Source organism: Pleurodeles waltl, chromosome 1_2 (genome assembly GCF_031143425.1).
Source record: "Pleurodeles waltl isolate 20211129_DDA chromosome 1_2, aPleWal1.hap1.20221129, whole genome shotgun sequence".
Classification (NCBI taxonomy): Eukaryota; Metazoa; Chordata; class Amphibia; order Caudata; family Salamandridae; genus Pleurodeles; species Pleurodeles waltl.
In genome coordinates this window covers 1,147,772,715-1,147,787,193 of record NC_090437.1, presented here as the reverse complement: position 1 = coordinate 1,147,787,193, position 14,479 = coordinate 1,147,772,715, and the positions used below count along the sequence as shown (strand labels likewise).

Here is a 14,479-nt window from a genome sequence, read left to right as displayed (position 1 = left end):
TCCACTGGTAACATTAGTTGTTACCTTATTCTCTTGGGATTCACTCTTTAGAGCCACATCTCATTCAATATGGAGTTGAGATAATTCATTCAGTATATGGTTTTATGGGTGCTTGCATATTAAGGCTACATGAATAATAGGAGTAATAGCTACCTTTAATCTTTACTCGTTGAAATGTTTCAAGAAGGCTATTCACTGTGGTTTTTGTGACCTTCCAGCAGATTATATTTCACTAAGGCTTTTTTTAGCAGGCACACATGTTTTCTATAATTAACCTTATAAAAGGAAGGATGTATGGACTGTGAGCTATCCTTGTCAGAGAACAATATTCAATATAGATTGTGGTCTTCCATTGCCTATACACTCTGAGTATTTAAGAGAAAGATTTGAAATTTACACCAAAGTGTCTTGTCTCTAATTTGTCTCTGAAATATTTCCTGTAGGTTCTATTTACTTATTTGGGCTCTTGTTCTTACCTATAACTCTATTGGCTTATTTTCTTAAGGATAGGTTATGCTATAGCAAAAGTCGCTTGGTTTCTTCATACTCGTGAAATATAGCGCACAGACCTAGCGTTCATTAAATACAACATCATGCCAACAGGTTGACAAATCTTGTTTTACATCCACTTTTATTGCATGAGTGATCTGCATTGCGAGATGAATGGAATCAGGTATTCCCACACCAATTTGCCGACATTTTTAGTTTTCGCTCGAGAATGGGGAATAACTACATGGACCCAGAAACAGCAAGCCATTTAGCTTGCATTTTGCTTTTTCCAGGAGAAAACCGCAGACGTTTTCTGAAGGCTTAGAGCTGGCAGAAAGTGTTAGTGGGAGGGTTGGTGAGGGGCAAGTCAGTGGGGTGTTGCCCTAGGTGTGTCAGGGAGGCTTTTCTGTCTTGATGGAGAATGTTCTGCCCCATCCTCCCACTATATGGCTGAGGGGGTCGGATGGTGCCAAGCTGTACTCCTGCTGCCCACAGTCCATGCCCCTGAAGTAGTTAAGACTGGACGGGTATCATCCGGCCCAGAATTATCAGATTTGGTGTTTGCAGGCCCGATCATTTTCAGGCGTGAGGCGCTTGTAATTGTAGATAAAATTGCAACACTAGTAATGATATCCATAGTCTACCTGCAGCCAGTTCACGTACCCAAGTTACAGTTTTACTCAACTTTCCTTTTCACTAGCAATTGTAAGCAAAAAAAAAAAAAACTAAAGGATTGCAAAGGATTTGCTTCAATCTCAAGTTGTTATTACCATTTAAGCATTTCTAAGATGTGTAATATAGCATAAGATTTAGAAGAGGACTTCTTCACTGCTGCTGACATTTCTTGGCTCTGATAGCAGATTTCTTATGTCACCCAATGCCATGGCACTTATTTTATTATACGTGAAACGATGAAAGGCTGAGTGGATCTGCTGGGATTCAGTCCTGTGGACTCACGCTTAAACACAGCCTCCTATAGTGCTTTCGTTAGTGAACTGAAGTAACAATCGCTCTTCAGCCTTGGCTGAAATTAGTGATCACATACAGTGATATTTATCTGCTATTCCAATTAACACATCCATATGCTCTTCAAACCTCTGTGACACACTTGTGGAGTTCTTCATTATTAAAGATGCACCCATCATAAAGCATATGGTCAGGGGAAATCTCTCACAACTCCTAGATCTGCTAGGTATTTCTTTTAACCAAATAATCTGGACAATTAACGTCAAGTAGATACCAGAGGGCAGATTCTATAAGCTTATGCAATTGGGATGGAATCTGACTCTCCCCTGGACTCATACCTGACAAAACGTTTGGAACAACATGGATCAATAACTCCTGGAATATAATAAATAAATCCTCTGCCGGCAGGACTGTGTTAAATTATTGTTAAAAACGTTATTTGCCCTTTTCTAGCATGCTAAATGTTTGTCATGTCATTTGGTATGTCTTTCTCTGGCCTTATCTCGTTAACTTATTCACAGCTATATATTAAATTTGATAACATTATTGAATCACTGCAGGTGAGTATTCATCCTGGTAATAGCAACGTAGGTGTTGTGTTTTCCATTCTAGATGATTTTAGGATTGGGTTGGATGATGGCAGTGTTATACTGATCCTGTTGGATTTGCCGATCACTTTCAATATCATCAGTAATCTCCACTCATTCAATGGATCAAAGACCTGGGCATACAAAGCACCACTTCAATTTGGATTGCCTCTTCTCTTTCGGATACTATCCAGCCTATCTTAACTAGTTTAACATTGTTTTACTGGGAGTACCCCAGGTCTCTGGCATCTCCTTTTCCCATCTTTAATTGACACCTTTTTCTAAGCTATGGTATTTTTTTTAGAATTGACTAATACATGTGCAAATATATTACTAATATTCACTTGAAAACCCAGATCAATCCCCTCCATATCGGATGGTGGATGTTGGCTAACATCTTGACACAATCCAGCGAAATCCGAAATACTTCCTTGTTTACTTGGCCATGAGAGTAGAGGCAATGCAGAAAGGTTTCGGGACAGAATAGAAAAGCTTGAAAACCAATACAAAGTAGGAACATATATGAGAAGTAGCATGAACTAGGCAAGAGATAAAGTGGAGAAACTGATTTGATCATAAAGAGATGCGGAGTTGTAGGATGAATATATTAATAAGAGTGGACAAATGTGGCCAAGATGGTGGTGGAGTGAAAGTTTTTCCCTATGGCTCCATTCATGACCCAGCTGCATTGATGTCCCCTGCCCACCATCCTGGCAAAAAGCAAGTATTTCCCCTTGCATGCCAATAAAGCAGATACCCTTACATGCCAATAAAGCAGATTCATCCCCTCAGGGTTGACGAACATTACAGTGGCATATCACTGACAGAAGTACCATCAATAGTGGGGGCCTGAGGCCAATGGGAGACCCTAGGGTCTCCCCCAAGCATAAACCTAGTGCTTAATTTTAGCTGGTGATGACTGATGGGGAACACCGCCCCTCATGTTTGGTACTGGCACTTTTTATTAGCTCATAAGACATTTCTCAAGAGAAAGTGAAAGGGAGACCTTAGGGGTGACTTATATGTAAAAATAAGGTAAGGTATCACTTTGAAAGTACCTTTAATTCCAAAGTTGAATTTGCACATATTTTACTTTTTAAAGACAGTCTGACAGAAAGCAACACAGCAGTGCACACTTCAGTGCAGGGAATCTACAGGGTTTCTAAACTTCCCTGCCCTCTTATATACTATGAGGTGAGAAATGAAAGATTAAACAGTTGCAGAAAAGAAGAGATTATAATAAAAAGAGATTAAAAGAAACAGTAGGAAAAGAAAACATCAAGAAAACAGGAAGAAAAGAGAGCGATATGCAGAGAAAGAAAGGACAAATAATTATAATAGCAATAAGAAAAGTAATGACAGATCAAACAGACTCTGTATGTAACAGTATAAAATACGAGCTACAATATGGGGTTAATGTACATATTGTACCTTTTGTAGAGTTCCATTTGCAACCGGTAGGTGAAAGGATCCAGGCCTCATGACACCATTAATTGGGTTATCATACTGACTGGAAAGGTTATACGTTTTTTAAAAGTCACAAGTTCTAATCCTAATCAATAGCTCTGGGTAAAGCTACTGCAGAAATTGTGTGTATATAATGTAAGTAACACAATCCAGTCCTAAAGAGAAAGCTTAGTGGGTTAACGCAGCTGTCACAAAAGACCTTTGTTTGACATTTTTGTTACAGGTTCCGATCATTATAAGACTACCTATTGTACAAATGTGTGTGTAAACTGAATGTCACATGTTGCAAAAGATAGTTCCTTTCTGAAAGTGCACTAACAATATCAGGTCTATCAGAAAAATGAATGGGTAAATATTGGCAAAGCCGATAGACCAGGCCTTGGCATGCATGATTTGTTTTTCAGATGCATGCAGTGTGCACAAAAATTGTCAAACATATAAAAAAATTAAAATAAAAGAGTGGCCCAGCAGACCAGGCAGAACTGCCCTGCCACTGAAGTGCACTCCTTTTCAGTCTTTCAATGAAAAGAAAAAAATAACACCACTCACAGTGGAAAACAGGCAATGGTACTGTAGTGTGAATGTATTGATATAGTGCTTACTACTCCTGACAAGATTTTGAAGCACTTTATGCTGGGCAGCATGCTGCTTGGAAATGAAGGTTAGTGCTCTGACACTGATCAGCGCAGTGGCAGGAAGCCTTCAGTAGTGCCTGGCAGCATAAATACAGAAATATTGAGAACTTTAGGCAGTGTTCAGAAGGAGCAGTAACCTCATGATTATAGCAACATGAAAGAGAATATACAGGATCCACAGGAATGCAAACATTAAAAGGATTCTGCTAATGCTGGAGTTGCTGTCTTCTGATGCACACCCTTAAAGTATTGCACACAAGATTAATCACAAAAGCAAAGAGGGACCCATTCTGTAGGCAACAGGTTTAGCAAGGCACAGGATAGGGGTGAGGATAGCCTTCCCAAGCAATGAAAGTATAATGCCTGCATTCAGACACCTAGAGGATACAAATTTAGGGCCTTGTTACGAGTACGGCAGTCCATGGACCACCACACCGACGGTGGCCCGTCCACATTATGATGCTGACGGTTGGACCACCAGCTCACCACTTCCAGGATGAGAGATTCCGATGGGTTGGACGCGGTGCAAGTCATGGTCAGTCACGGCGGTGCAGAGTTCAGCCCCGCCCTGCTGATCACAACTTTCCTTTCCGCCAGCCTTCTCATGGCTGTGTCACCGCCATGAAAAGGCTGGCAGAAAGGCAGACTTGGGGTCACATGGGGGTCCCTGCACTGCCCATGACCATGTTGTGGTCAGTGCAGGGGCCCCCCTGTCAGCACACTCAGAATGCGCACTGGCAGACAGTGTACAATCCAGGTACGCTGTGTGTGCAGCCACATTGGCCTCGGCTGTCTCTGAAAGCTGAAGCCAATGCTGTTGCACTGTTTCCACTGGCCAGCCCAGCTGAAACATCATAATACAGCCCACCGTGATCGTAATGAGGCCCTTAGACACTGAAGTGAAGAGAATGGAAACATACCAACCCCTCAAAATTAGACACTGAAGTGAAGAGAACAGAGACATACCAACCCCTCAAAATTCTGTAAAGACTGTTTTAGCAAGGAAGAGCTGATTCACTTTGTGGATTGCATGGATGAGGTTCATACTGAATTTTCATTGATTCAGATGATGATGTTTGTAGGCCAGGGCTGTCCTTTTGTCTGTACCTAATTGCTGCTTCAGGAAGCTTGATAACAGCCAGGTGCAGAGATCTCATGTTTTATTTTACCAATGATGCGGCTACACCTGCTTGGAAATAGCCCCAGTTCTGCATGCCGTGAGAAGCATCACTTTACACAAAGGATGTGTCCGAAGGGCAGCTTTAAAAGGACATCTGAAAGCGAGCTAAATCGATTCTGAACAACAGACACAGCAGTATCATTTGTGGTGACAGTGTGCTGTATTTGGCTCATACACATTTATTTTGCTGTTTAAATTGAATGCATCATTTTCCTTTTCATTCAGGGATAAAAATGAAAACAGATATTCTTGGCCCTATGACAGAGGTTGTAGAAACCACACTAGGAGTGTTCTAGGGAAAGGGTCACATGCCCTAAACAGTCAGATCATTGTGCAGGCACACAACCTCATGGTCTTCCTAGCCAAATATCAAACATGAAGTCTGTCTTTTAGCCTCGCTGCAGAAGGAAGTGTAAAAACAGGAGTCAACAATGCATGGGTTTTATGAGTTAGTGGTGGGTTACAAGTGGTGAAGAATCCTTCCATGTTCAACAGGTTAGTCCTGCTTGGATCTAGCCCCTTGTGGCAGAATCTGTGGAAACCAGACTAGGCCTGCTCTTAGGAGGGGTACGTCACAAGCCTTCAAACATAAGGCCACAGCCACATGACCATTTTAATCAAATATCAAACACAAAATGCCAGATTTACAAGGCCCTATCGCCACTGGAGAGTAACCTATGTACTGCACCGTATTTACAAGGTGTTGTTAAGCTACTTTTTGTGGCTTAACACCACCTTGTGAATACAGCCCCTTCACACGCAACACTTTGCGTGGAAGTGGCGTGCAATGGGTGTGCCACCCCAACACCCATTGCATTTTGAAGATGCCCAAGATTTACGGCTTTTTGTAAAACTGAGGGAGCGCCAAAATCTAACGCCACCCCAGGGATGGCATTAGCATGACGCAATGAGGCGAAATGCTTTCATTTCTTTTTGTCCCTTCCTGAACAAAAACAACCTCCCCCGCAGCGCAGCCATCCTTGCACCATGGCACAAGGGTGGCAGCTTTGGCACCCAGCAGCAAATTTAGCACCTGCGGAGGGGGCAACTCTGGGGTGCGCCGTATTCTAGTAAATGCTGATGAATTTGGCAAAGCATTGCACTCTGTCATTTTCTTGTAAATCTGGGCTGAAGTCTGCCTGTCTGCTGCCAGTAAAGCAAGTGTGAAAACAGGAATCAACAATGCAGGGGCTGGATTAGGGAGTGGTGGGTTTTGGTGGTGAATGATCCTCCCATGATCAACAGAGAAGATATGCCTGTAGGGAAAAAGACAAACGGGCAGGTGCTGAAGATGAAGTGATGGCAGTGGTGGCACTGGAGATGGTAAGATAGTACTGCTCAGTAACAGTTACCATATCAAAATACAAGAGGCTTGCATGCTTGGCTTATAGTGCAGATTGCCTTCTCGTGCCCTCCCTCCACCACCCTCACAGTGCAGAGTGGCCATTCCCTCCTGAGGGTGCGGAATAAGGAGAACACCACCAATGAAGAGAGTGAGGGATGACACAAATCAATATGTGCCAGCGGATGAAGTGGTGTAATCCATTGCCACCTGTTTTATGTTGTGGTGGGCAGTAGCAAAATGTAAATAATACTTGCAGAGTCCAATGCATTAAAAATGGTGAGAGAAAGCACCTATACTACATAATAATAATATTAATAATAATAATAATAACAATAATAATAATAATATAATTTAGATGTGTGTATTTTTTCATCATGAATGTTTTGAAAAAAATGCAGCTGGCCAGACAACCCACCATAGAAAACTGTTTTTACTCTAAATCTAAAAAGGAACCTTATAAAAAACAAACTGAAAAACCGTGTTCCCAAAATGCACCCACTTCTCATCAAGGACCACCTAAAACTTCTTGAACCACCCTAATCTCATCCCTTTCCACAATCGGTCACGAATAAGATGGCAGGAGAAGTGTGAAACTAAAGCAACCCAGGCAAAATTACTCAAACAGCCCTGCTCGCCTCCTCGTGCAATCGCTTTTTCCATCCATCCAACCATTCTGTCTCCCTCCTTCTCTCCTGTATCTCTTTTCCCTCCCTAATCAATTTCTCTCTACCTTCCTTCTTTGACCCTTTCTATTTCTCCATCTCGAAGCTTCTGCTGCAATTAACCTCGGGGAGCTGAGGAATTTGGCAGAAGCAAATGTGCGCCCCTGGGCTTTAAAAACCGCCCCAAGGGATGTAGCCCGCAAATACCTGGTGGGATAAAGGGCTGCCAGGCCCTGCAAAAAAATCAAAACACTGTTAAGTACACAATAGAAATTACTCACGTTCAAGCAGACCTTTTGACAAACCAGTAGACTTTAACAGTCCAAATGTGCCATGGACCGTATAAAAACCGACTTCCGCAACACAGGGAGAAGGGCCAAGAAATCCACTACCTCATTCCGCAGCGTGCGGTAATCGGTTAGATGTTCCATATTCTCAGATCCCGCTGAGGTTCCTCCATGCGGGACATTGGCCCTAAGAGAGACCTAAAAATGATCACTCTTTATGATCAGACGCAAGAAGTGTGGATTTTAAATGCGATGGAGGAACGTAGATCATTTTGTCGCGTTCACACGAGGCGTCAGCGGCAAGCAGGGATCTCACGGAGGCACTCTCATCACAAGGCAAGTGTCCTTAAGTAAGGACGCCTGTGGAAGTAGACAAATCTGCCATTCTCTTCTAAGTACAGTATCATTTGCTTGTGATGTTTGCCACTGGCCACAAACTGAATACAAGACTGCCTTGTGATAGCAACACGATGGGAAAATAATGAAAAATCATACAGTGTTCAAAATGACAGATTTTTTTTTTAATAAAAGACGGGAATACGAGTATAGCAACCCCACTAGGAGAATAACAGTTTGCGCATTGGACTGTGAACAGAGGAAAGTCTAGTCTTGGAGGGAGACAACCGAACAAAATAAGCGCCCGTATTTTGATAAGTGAAAATACTTCAATAAGTCATCATTGTAAATATTAGAAACCTTTCTTACCTCTTCAGGTCAGGGGAGGCTGATGTCTGTTTGAGTTTACATGAGGAGAGCATCGCCCTGGAGGACAGCGGTTATTACTAATCCTGCTAGCCACGAGGTTTACATTTCCTTCGAACTGCACCGCACAAAGTGTCTTTATTATTCTGCTCCCATTTTAAATATAACTGCATTATCTTAATTCATGAGTTGAGGCTGCCAATTATCTTATGGCAGTCAGTTTGAATGTCTTTGGACCAGTAACATTTATGAAACGGTTTCCACAGAATTGTAAACTGACTTAATATGCATAGACTAAATAAAAGCAGTTCCTGTCAAACTAAAATGGAGGTTCATATGCTTGATCACATGGTGATGTGAAATGAAGTGCTGCCACTAGAGTGAATGTCAGATCTGTCAGCCTTAGGGTAGTCTTCCCCATAACTTTTTGCCTGCTTGCCTCATATTTATGCTGCATCTTTTTGTTGATCTTAGGACTCAGAGTTTTTTTTACCACTGCTGACCAGTGCTAAAGTGCATGTGCTTCTCCCTTAAACATGGTAATATTGTTGTATACACAATTGGCATATTGAATGTATGTGTAAGTCCCTTGTAAAGTGTGTAGGAGGCTGGACTGGCTTGTAGTGAGTACCAAGGGGTACTTACACCTTGCACCAGGCCCAGGTATCCCTTATTAGTGTATAGGGGTGTCTAGCAGCTTAGGCTGATAGAAAAGGTAGCTTAGCAGAGCAGCTTAGGCTGAACTAGGAGACGAGTGAAGCTCCTACAGTACCACTAGTGTCATATGCACAATATCATAAGAAAACACAATACACAGATATACTAAAAATAAAGGTACTTTATTTTTATGACAATATGCCAAAAGTATCTCAGTGAGTACCCTCAGTATGAGGATAGCAAATATACACAAGATATATGTACACAATACCAAAAATATGCAGTATAGTAATAGAAAACAGTGCAAACAATGTATAGTTACAATAGGATGCAATGGGGACACATAGGGATAGGGGCAACACAAACCATATACTCCAAAAGTGGAATGCGAACCACGAATGGACCACAAACCTATGTGACCTTGTAGAGGGTCGCTGGGACTGTAAGAAAACAGTGAGGGTTAGAAAAATAGCCCACCCCAAGACCCTGAAAAGTGAGTGCAAAGTGCACTAAAGTTCCCCAAAGAGCACAGAAGTCGTGATAGGGGAATTCTGCAGGAAAGACCAAAACCAGCAATGCAACAACAATGGATTTCCAGACGTGGGTACCTGTGGAACAAGGGGACCAAGTCCAAAAGTCACGACCAAGTCGAGAGTGGGTAGATGCCCAGGAAATGCCAGCTGTGGGTGCAAAGAAGCTGCTACTGGACAGTAGAAGCTGAGGATTCTACGTGAACGACAAGGACTAGAAACTTCCCCTTTGGAGGATGGATGTCCCACGTCGTGAAGAGTCGTGCAGAAGTGTTTTCCCGCAGAAAGACCGCAAACAAGCCTTGCTAGCTGCAAAGCTCGCGTTTAGGGTTTTTGGATGCTGCTGTGGCCCAGGAGGGACCAGGATGTCGCCAACTGTGTCAGGGGACAGAGGGGGCGTCCAGCAAGACAAAGAGCCCTCTCAGAAGCAGGCAGCACCCGAAGAAGTACCAGAACAGGCACTACGAAGTGGAGGGAAACGGTGCTCACCCGAAGTTGCACAAGAGAGTCCCACGCCGCCGGAAGACAACTCTGGAGGTCGTGCAATGCAGGTTAGAGTGCCGTGGACCCAGGCTTGGCTGTGCACAAAGGAAATCTTCGTGGAGTGCACAGGAGCCGGAGTAGCTGCAAAACACGCGGTTCCCAGCAATGCAGTCTGGGGTGGGGAGGCAAGGACTTACCTCCACCAAACTTGGACTGAAGAGTCACTGGACTGTGGGAGTCACTTGGACAGAGTTGCTGAGTTCAAGGGACCTCGCTCGTCGTGCTGAGAGGAGACCCAGAGGACCAGTGATGCAGTTCTTTGGTGCCTGCGATTGCAGGGGGAAAATTCCGTCGACCCACGGGAGATTTCTTCTGAGCTTCTAGTGCAGAGAGGAGGCAGACTACCCCCACAGCATGCACCACCAGGAAAACAGTCGAGAAGGCGGCTGGATCAGCGTTACAGTGTTGCAGTAGTCGTCGTTGCTACTTTGTTGTAGTTTTGCAGGCTTCCAGCGCGGTCAGCAGTCGATTCCTTGGCAGAAGGTGAAGAGAGAGATGCAGAGGAACTCTGATGAGCTCTTGCATTCGTTATCCAAGGAATTTGCCAAAGCAGAGACCCTAAATAGCCAGAAAAGAGGGTTTGGCTACTTAGGAGAGAGGATAGGCTCGCAACACCTGAAGGAGCCTATCAGAAGGAGTCTCTGACGTCACCTGCTGGCCCTGGCCACTCAGAGCAGTCCAGTGTGCCAGCAGCACCTCTGTTTCCAAGATGGCAGAGGTCTGGAGCACACTGGATGAGCTCTGGGCACCTCCCAGGGGAGGTGCAGGTCAGGGGAGTGGTCACTCCCCTTTCCTTTGTCCAGTTTCGCGCCCGAGCAGGGCTGAGGGGTCCCTGAACCAGTGTAGACTGGCTTATGCAGAAATGGGCACCATCTGTGCCCATGAAAGCATTTCCAGAGGCTGGGGGAGGCTACTCCTCCCCTGCCTTAACACCTTATTCCAAAGGGAGAGGGCGTAACACCCTCTCTCTGAGGAAGTCCTTTGTTCTGCCTTCCTGGGCCAAGCCTGGCTGGACCCCAGGAGGGCAGAAACCTGTCTGAGGGGTTGGCAGCAGCAGCAGCTGCAGTGAAACCCCTGAAAAGGCAGTTTGGCAGTACCCGGGTCTGTGCTAGAGACCCGTGGGATCATGGGATTGTGCCAACAACGCCAGGATGGCATAGAGGGGGCAATTCCATGATCATAGACATGTTACATGGCCATATTCGGAGTTACCATTGTGAAGCTACACATAGGTAGTGACCTATATGTAGTGCACATGTGTAATGGTGTCCCCGCATTCACAAAGTCCGGGGAATTGGCCCTGAACAATGTGGGGGCACCTTGGCTAGTGCCAGGGGGCCCACACACTAAGTAACTTAGCACCCAACCTTTACCAGGTAAAGGTTAGACATATAGGTGACTTATAAGTTACTTAAGTCCAGTGTAAAATGGCTGTGAAATAACGTGGACGTTATTTCACTCAGGCTGCAGTGGCAGGCCTGTGTAAGAATTGTCAGAGCTCCCTATGGGTGGCAAAAGAAATGCTGCAGCCCATAGGGATCTCCTGGAACCCCAATACCCTGGGTACCTTAGTACCATATACTAGGGAATTATAAGGGTGTTCCAGTAAGCCAATATAAATTGGTAAAATTGGTCACTAGCCTGTTAGTGACAATTTGGAAAGAAATGAGAGAGCATAACCACTGAGGTTCTGATTAGCAGAGCCTCAGTGAGACAGTTATTCATAACACAGGTAACACATACAGGGCACACTTATGAGCACTGGGGCCCTGGCTGGCAGGGTCCCAGTGACACATACAACTAAAACAACATATATACAGTGAAATATGGGGGTAACATGCCAGGCAAGATGGTACTTTCCTACACACCCCCCACCCCCCCCCCCCCAAATGAAGGACAATAAGACTAGCCATGACCTGATGAGTCTTCATTGTCTAAGTGGAAATATCTGGAGAGTCCATCTGCATTGGAGTGGGTACTCCCAAGTCTATGTTCCACTGTATAATCCATTCCCTGTAGGGATATGGACCCCCTCAATAATTTAGGGTTTTCACCTTTCATTTGTTTTAGCCAAAGTAGAGGTTTGTGGTCTGTCTGAACAATGAAGTGAGTGCCAAACAGGTATGGCCTCAACTTCTTCAGTGCCCAGACCACAGCAAAGGCCTCCCTCTCTATGGCAGACCAACGCTTTTCTCTAGCGGTCAACCTCCTGCGGATAAAAGTAACAGGTTGATCCTGGCCCTCAGAATTAAGTTGTGATAAGACTGCCCCTACCCCTAATTCAGATGCATCAGTTTGGACAATGAATTTTTTGGAGTAACAGGGGCTTTTTAGGACAGGTGCAGAGCACATGGCCTGCTTCAGCTCCTCAAAAGCTTTCTGACAGCTAGCTGTCCACAATACCTTTTTAGGCATTTTCTTGGAGGTGAGGTCATTAAGAGGGGCTGCAATGGAGCCATAGTTCTTTATGAACCTCCTGTAATACCCAGTGAGGCCTAAGAAGGCTCTCACCTGGGTCTGAGTTGTAGGGGGAACCCAATCTATAATAGTTTGGATTTTCCACTGAAGTGGTGCAATCTGTTCTCCACCTACCAGGTGTCCCAGATAAACCACTTTCCCCTGCCCTATCTGGCACTTTGAAGTCTTGATAGTGAGGCCTGCCTTTTGCAGGGCCTCCAAAACTTTCCATAGGTGGACCAGGTGATCATCCCAGCTGGAGCTAAAGACAGCTACATCATCTAGATATGCTGCACTAAAAGCTTCCAGCCCTTGCAGGACTGTATTCACCAACCTCTGAAAAGTGGCAGGTGCCTTTTTCAATCCAAAAGGCATTACTGTGAATTGGTAATGGCCTCCAATGGTTGAAAATGCAGTTTTTGCTTTTGCATCTTCTGATAACTTGATCTGCCAATACCCTGCAGTCAAATCAAAAGTGCTTAGATACTTGGCAGATGCCAGTGTATCTATTAGCTCATCTGCCCTGGGTATAGGGTGAGCATCAGTTTTGGTTACTTGGTTGAGACCTCTATAGTCTACACAAAACCGCATTTCCTTCTTTCCATCCTTGGAATGAGGTTTTGGTACAAGTACCACAGGAGAGGCCCATGGACTTTCAGAGTGCTCAACCACTCCCAGTTCAAGCATTTTCTGCACTTCTTGCTTAATGCAGTCTCTGATATGGTCAGGCTGCCTATAGATCTTACTTTTGACAGGCAAGCTGTCTCCAGTATCTATAGTGTGCTCACACCAAGAAGTGGTGCCTGGCACAGTAGAGAAGAGTTCAGAAAACTGACCCAGGAGATTTATGCAGTGGTCTTTCTGCTCAGCAGTAAGACAATCTGCCAACACTACACCTTCCACTAGAGCATCTTGTTCTGTGGAAGAGAAGAGATCAGGGAGAGGGTCACTCTCTTCTTCCTGTCCCTCATCTGTTGCCATGAGCAGGGTGAGATCAGCCCTGTCATAGTAGGGTTTTAGGCGATTGACATGGAGCACCCTAAGGGGACTCCTGGCAGTGCCTAAGTCAACTAAGTAGGTGACTTCACCCTTCTTCTCAACAATTGTGTGGGGTCCACTCCATTTATCTTGGAATGCTCATGGGGCCACAGACTCCAAGACCCATACTTTCTGCCTAGGTTGGTACTGAACCAAAACAGCCTTCTGGTCATGCCATTGCTTTTGGAGCTCTTGGCTGGCCTGAAGGTTTTTACTGGCCTTTTTCATGTACTCAGCCATCCTAGATCTGAGTCCAAGTACATAGTCCACTATGTCTTGCTTTGGAGCTTTTAAAGGTTGTTCCCAACCCTCCTTAACAAGTGTTAGAGGACCTCTCACAGGGTGTCCAAATAGGAGTTCAAAGGGGCTGAAGCCCACTCCTTTTTGGGGTACCTCCCTGTAAGAAAAAAGGAGGCAAGGTAACAGGATATCCCATCTCCTGCGGAGTTTTTCAGGGAGTCCCATAATCATGCCTTTGAGAGTTTTGTTAAATCTCTCCACCAGTCCATTTGTTTGTGGATGATAGGGTGTGGTGAACTTGTATGTAACACCACACTCCTTCCACATGGCCTTTAAGTAAGCAGACATGAAATTGCTTCCCCTGTCTGATACCACCTCTTTTGGGAAGCCCACCCTGGAAAAGATTCCCAGGAGGGCCTTTGCCACTGCAGGAGCTGTAGTGGTCCTTAGAGGAATTGCTTCAGGATATGTGGTGGCATGGTCCACTACCACCAAGATAACCCTATTCCCTGAAGCAGTAGGAGGATCAAGGGGGCCAACTATGTCAACCCCTACCCTTTCAAAGGGAACCCCAACCACAGGCAGTGGAATAAGGGGTGCCTTTGGAGTTCCACCTGTTTTGCCACTGGCTTGACAGGTTTCACAGGACTTACAAAATTCCTTTGTGTCCTCTGACATTCTAGGCCAATGAAAC

General features: G+C 44.7%; 1 protein-coding gene across 2 annotated transcripts in view; it reads right to left on the bottom strand.

The window, feature by feature from the left end:
- SLC2A9 (solute carrier family 2 member 9) overlaps positions 1 to 14,479 on the bottom strand; it is a 1,837,553-nt gene that overhangs the window by 1,591,549 nt on the left and 231,525 nt on the right. The window contains exon 1 of one of the 2 annotated variants that reach the window (XM_069202850.1): positions 8,324 to 8,394. The exons of the other annotated variant lie outside the window; for it this stretch is intronic. The gene's annotated coding sequence lies outside the window, so the exon portion shown is untranslated. Of the gene's footprint in view, positions 1 to 8,323; positions 8,395 to 14,479 lie in introns of those variants that run through there. 2 annotated transcript variants of the gene reach the window in all.